Genomic DNA, 6495 nt, shown 5'->3' with positions numbered 1-6495 from the left:
GACATTACTATCAGGAGCATGAAAGTGAATGCTAAACATTTTTTTGAGAATCTCCTTAGAATAAAAAAATCTGGGATTTGACCAAATCTATTCTTTATACAGTTTTAATGCAAGGCGCCAACTCTTAACCATTCTAGAACCAACCACATTGTCATTCTCTCTTTCTCATGTGTGTACTCACACAAACACATATTGTTTTGTTTTTTTTTTCTTCTCCGTTATAGAAAGGCGGGGTCTCGCTGTTTTCAAATGTTGGAGGGGATATCACTCACACACACACACAAACTGACAAACAAAGAAAACGCGTGGAAAAGAGAGGCATTTATTAAATTTGCGAGAAAATGGATGATCTGATTTAATATAAAACATGTAAAAATAAAAATTTGTAACATATTTGTGTGGTATTTGAATCTATTCAAATCACGTATTGCAAATTCATTATGCTATCCCACACACGCACTCGAATGATAACTAACTAAATAGATGCTTATCAGGATAATAAAATAGTCTTTTTAGTTCTGATTTAGGAGATCTATTAGATTTATGAAAAGAAAATATCAATGGTGCTATAGAAACATTTGAATTCAAAATTTCTTTACTTAATTATTATTTTTTCATATTTGATTTTTTTTTTTATTCTTAATTGTTTATTTAAATCATTGGATTATCGTATGGATGATATATGGTAAATAGTTCTCTCAGGGAAATGTTAGTAATATATTTAATGTAAAGTATCTGAAAAACCCCTGGTTCATGTCTCTGCATGTTAACAAGATTATCAGCAATTGATATAAAAGAAATAGTTTAATAAATAAATATTATTATATTTTTATTTATATTATTTTTTATTTTCTACTGCTGCTGTGTTAGTTATTCGGAGTTCTTCAGTTCTACATGTGTTTCCATATTAGTCGTATTCTGGATTTGTAATTTTTTACTCTTTCAAATTTAATATCCCTTCTTTGACGGCCAAATTTCACGTTAATCAGGTCGTATTTTAACTCGCTTTTGTTTTCTCCACATTAAGAACATATAATACATATTTAACAAGTGAAATGATTAAGCAAAATCTCCCGTTTACCAGGTAACTCCATATAATATTTTGGGAGAAATCTATGTCAAATACATATTCATTCTTTCAATATTCAGGTTGTGGCATTAAATATTAAAATAATAAACAAAATTAAACATTTTTAGAACTGAATTTCCAAGAAGTTGAACTTATTTTCTTACCTCCATCATTTTTTTTTTGTTTTTGACTTAATACAAAGTATGTATTTCAGAAATTTAGTTTTTTTAACATTCCTAAAAATCTTTTTAAAAAAAAAGTATGTACCAATAGAAATACAGAAATAATTAAAATAAAGAACGAGTTTTGAAATTACATAAATACTTGAAAATCACATAATATGACGAAAATTGCTTAGACCGCTTAATCGTTAGGTAAATAGAAATATTCAAATAAACTATCAAAATTAATCATTGAATTATGTGAAATAGCCTTTTTTCCGGATTACAACTCTTCTTTTGAATTTATTTTTGTTATTAATAATAATAATGCCTTTATTGGCGTGTTCTATTTTTTTTTTTTGCATGTTTTTCTTATTAAATCTTAATGTATCGCATTCAACAAATTTCATTAGTCTTTAATATTTCGGGGAAAGTTCTATTTTTTATGTTTTTAATTTATCGGAGGAAAATCTCTGCAAAAAATTCAATTAAAAAGATTGTCACTCAAAGTGAGTTTGGGATTATGTTATTTTTGTTATTGATAGTATTTTCTATCATAGACAAGGTTATACTTAATAAAAATATATGCAATAATATTTTCTAAACAGTGTATCCCACAAATTAAAATGATCATCATTTTTCCATAATATATACAGTAAAGTAAAGTAAGTAAAGTTAAAACTAAATTTTAAACTTTTTCTCAATACCTAATTTTAGTTTTTAGTGTAATATTTTTTTTGTTGAAGCAACTTTTCATTACATTCTGAAATAACCATCGGATTTATCCAGAGATGTATTCGTATTAGGATGATTGGACGGCAGTGATATTCTTGACTAGGTCTAGACTATAGTTTCCTCAAAGCACTTGACTTCATTCGCAATCACAATATGAAATTCTCGCAATACAAAAAGAAAAAGTAACTAATAAAATAAAACTAGTTGTTGAAAAAAAAATCAGTAGGTACCTAGTTAATTATATTGATTAAAGATCCTTAGAAGGGAGTCAGCTGTACTGGTTAGATCTGGTTGATCCAATCGTGCTCAAAATTTACTAAGATCTTTGGAACGTCCTGGGAGAGCTGCGTGAATTTTGAAAGCGCCTTATATATCTTTCACGCTACATTAGGGAGATTTTCTTAATTTTTCATACATTTCTCCATGCAAATGTCTCTCCTTTTTTGCTCAAAAACCTTTTGATATCCATTCCTGACAAACTATTGAAGCCACAAAGAGATATTCGAAACAGAGATTAATTTGATACAAAATTTATCTGGAATTCGAATTTCATCAAAGTACACTAAAAACTAGTGATCAGTTATCGAGCCGATGAACTGGAGCGCATCTACATTTTAGATTCAGTTTTTCATTCAAACTTTTTACATGCTTTTTACATCCAAGTGTTCCATACAAGTTTTCTATACAAGTTTTTTTTATCCAACTTTCCCATACAAGTTTTTCATCCAAGTTTTCCATACAAGTTTTTCATCCAAGTTTTCCATACAAGTTTTCCATCCAAGTTTTCCATACAAGTTTTTCATACAAGTTTTCCATACAAGTTTTTCATACAAGTTTCGCTACGGACGGACACGCAACCAAGCACAATAGCGCCTTTATTTTCTACGAAAATGTAAATGCGCTAAAAACACTTCAGCAGACTGTTACAAATAGATTTTCCAAGATTTTTGAAAACATAATGGGGAAATATTTTTTTTATTGAGAATTGATAATTTAAAGTTGATCAAAGTGTATTTTAAGTAAAAAGTTTATACTAAAAATTTCATAAAAACAACTGTCAAAAAGTTTTAAAAAATAATTTTTTTGAAAAAAAATTTTAGCGGGCTTAATCCTGCTTTTAATTTTTTTGAAGTTGCTAAATTCCGAAAAAAAATATAAAATAAATATTTAAAAAATCCAAGTCCAAGAATTTAAGTTCAGTAATTTGCTTTTTGAAAGTTTTGGCTTCTCATTTCTATTTGCTTTTTTCTACTGTTAAAATTTTGAAAAATTTTTGTTTATTTTCAGCTTTTTAGAGCCTCCTATTTTTAAAATATGTTTTTATATATATATATTTTTTTTAATTCTTTATAGTTAATATAAAGGATGTTATTTCATTTAAATTTTAAAGCTTCTTTGAAGTTTTTCGAACATTTCACGAAGTTTTTCGAAACTTCTGTAAATATTATCGAACATTCTATGAAGTTTCTATGAAAAAAAAAAACATATTTAGCATGTGTCTCAATAGACAATCTAATTCACAATCAATTTACCAATACACATTAAAGCCTTGTCCCAATGAAATTTCAATAAAAACATCTAAAAAATTTAAAAATTTGATCAAAAATTACTGTTTTCTGGTATATTTTTTATTTTTTTAATGAGTTATTATTTTTTAGGAACAGTCTTATTTAAAGATAAATTCAATTAATTGTACGAATTTATTTGAAAAAAATAATAAATCGTATTTTTATAAGCTCTGAGTTTTCTGGAACTTGCCAAAAAATATTTTGAAATGTAATAATTTTATGCAGTTTATTAGAAGCGAATAATAATTTACAAACTAAACGTATCTAATTAATGATTAAAATTTATTTTTTAATAAATATTGAAATTGAATCTTCGTCATCATAAAAGATTAAATTGAACCTTAACGGCAATTTAATCGGAACTAGATATAACAAACCTTTGCATTTATAAAGTAAACTTATCATATTGTTGTACTTACATACAAATAAATACGGCTGCAAACGAAAAGAATTGACCGAATCATGTACATAAATGCATAACAAACTCTTTTAAATTCGGCAAATGAGCAATGGCAATCTACTGGCGCCGGCGCCACATTTTTCCTTGTTATGCTTTATTCTTTTGAAAATACGTACAAACACATCATTTGTATTTCTGTATATAAACATTTTCTTATATAAAATCGTAAAATACATTAAATAAGACATGGTGTTTCCGAATGTTGTTTTATACTTATAGTTGTCAAAGTTCGTCTTTTCATGTATCGACTCTTATAAAAACCTATAAATTCAATTCATTGTTTATTGTATAGTTTAAATTTTATGCGTAAGCTCTGTCATTTTAATAACAAAAGATGTTTCAACTGTACAATTTGTTAAATATTCTTCTGATCTTTTCCATTAAACTCGGATGATGTTGACAACATCGCAAGCGTAACATAAAAGAAATTAAAACTTTAATTTCGTACGTATACTAAAAGTGCAATACTATTTTTTTCCAGGGATTGATCAGTAAGAAATGGTGAGAATATTAGCAATAAGTTGAATGAATTGATTTTATATTAAATTTAAAGTCATTTTGGCCAGAATAGTCAAAAAATTGGTAAGTATTTATATTTATTTTGAAGAAATCGAGCTCCATCACAATTGAAAAAATTCATGTAAATATATACTTTTTCTTGTAAATATCTATAGATTTTATACAATTCGTTGTAATAGTATAGAAAACTTCTTTGATTTCTGCCGCACATTAATACTGGTTAATCGATTAACCAACCGTATAAATATAAATAAACTTGTATTATGCAGACAACGTTTGCATAGAATTGGCGTCATTCATATACATATCAAGGAAATCTTTCTCATTGATTTTTTGATTTTCAGATCACCACCTTAAGTTTTTAATAACCGTAATGATTGATGCGAAAAAAATAAAACATGATTTAATAGAAAAAAAAATCTGTATTTCAATCAATTTTTCATCCGAACTTTATCATCTGATAAAAGATGTATGTATCTCTAACCACCTACAAACTTCAAATAAAGCTATAAATTTAAATCACATAATTAAAAGTGTTAACAAGCGAAATATATTATGATAAAAAAAAAATACTAAGGGAACGAATTCTGCAAGTATGATAATAAAAGTGACTCATCACATTATGGTTTAAAATTATTCCGATACTTCCTTATTGTCGAAATGCATTAGGGGAAGTAAATAGATTAAAACATTAGAATACATATGGATATATATATATATATATATTATTTGAAGAGGGTAGAACAATTTGTAAAATATAATCAAAACAAGTAGAGTTATTGATATAAATTTATGCGATTTAACGGAAGGAAGGAAGTTCAATCACGTGGCTTTAAGTGATAATTATGATACTTTTAATCTTGTACTGCAATATAAGGGATCCAATGTATTATTATACTTTAGTATTATCCACGCAATTTAACCAAATATATAAAATAATGTCATTGGTATTGATTTTACTATCAACATAAATTTATTGAATGTAATTTGTTGTCTGAATGAACATATTAAATAAAATATTTCAAATGACAAGCATTATTTTTTTCTATACATTGTCACTTTTATCCTTTCTTACAGTTTCTTTACTTCTTCAATTTCTTATAGTTTTAGTTCCTTTCTTAGAGTTTCTTTATAATAGGCCCAGAGAACTAGCCCCAAATAATTTATTTATTTAGCGTTAGCCGCCCCAAATAATTTATACCTCCAAAACATACAACAAAAAATAATACCATATGAATTCCATCTTCGAATGACTTTTTTATTGTGTGCTAATTTAATTAGAACGTAAGATAGCAGATGTGTCAAATTCATAAAAGTGAAATTGAATTCAAGTGTGCAATCAATTATTCGGAAATTTATGTATACATACTATTTATTAATTTCTTAGCATATATATGTGCAAAATTAAACATTTCTAAAAAAAATCGCAAAAAAAAGAAATCGCAAATAAAAAAAACGAAATGATTGAAAATTGGTAAAAGGAAAAATTAATATGATTAGATTTTACTTAAAATACATATATGAAAGTGCGCATCCACTATTACATATTAATACTCTTCCTATAAAAAGGTCATTTCTATTAAAGTTTAGGTCATCTTCATACTAGGGCGTTGCTTAGCAACAAGAATTTTCCGATACTCGCATGCGTACGTATCTACCAAATTTTAGAAGAAAATTTCTCTCAAGTTATTTTCAACAAATTTTTTTTCAAATTTAGAATTATGTTTTTGTTTCACAAATATTTTTGGAGTTTGCAGCGTAGTTTTGGAATCAACTCTCACAACAAATTCCAATTCGCTTTGATATTTGATAAGATTATCACTATATTACTTTATAAAATTTGTTTGAAACTCTCTTTAGAAGATTTTTGTCTTGCTATAATTTATGGTATCTATTTGTTTAAAATTTTTAAAAATAAATAATCTAATTAAATAATGAATTTAAAAAAAACTTTCAAAATTATTTAGTGTTGTTCCTCAAAAT

This window comes from Culicoides brevitarsis, chromosome 1 (assembly GCF_036172545.1).
Source record: "Culicoides brevitarsis isolate CSIRO-B50_1 chromosome 1, AGI_CSIRO_Cbre_v1, whole genome shotgun sequence".
NCBI classification, from domain to species: Eukaryota; Metazoa; Arthropoda; class Insecta; order Diptera; family Ceratopogonidae; genus Culicoides; species Culicoides brevitarsis.
This window is presented reverse-complemented; position numbering follows the sequence as displayed.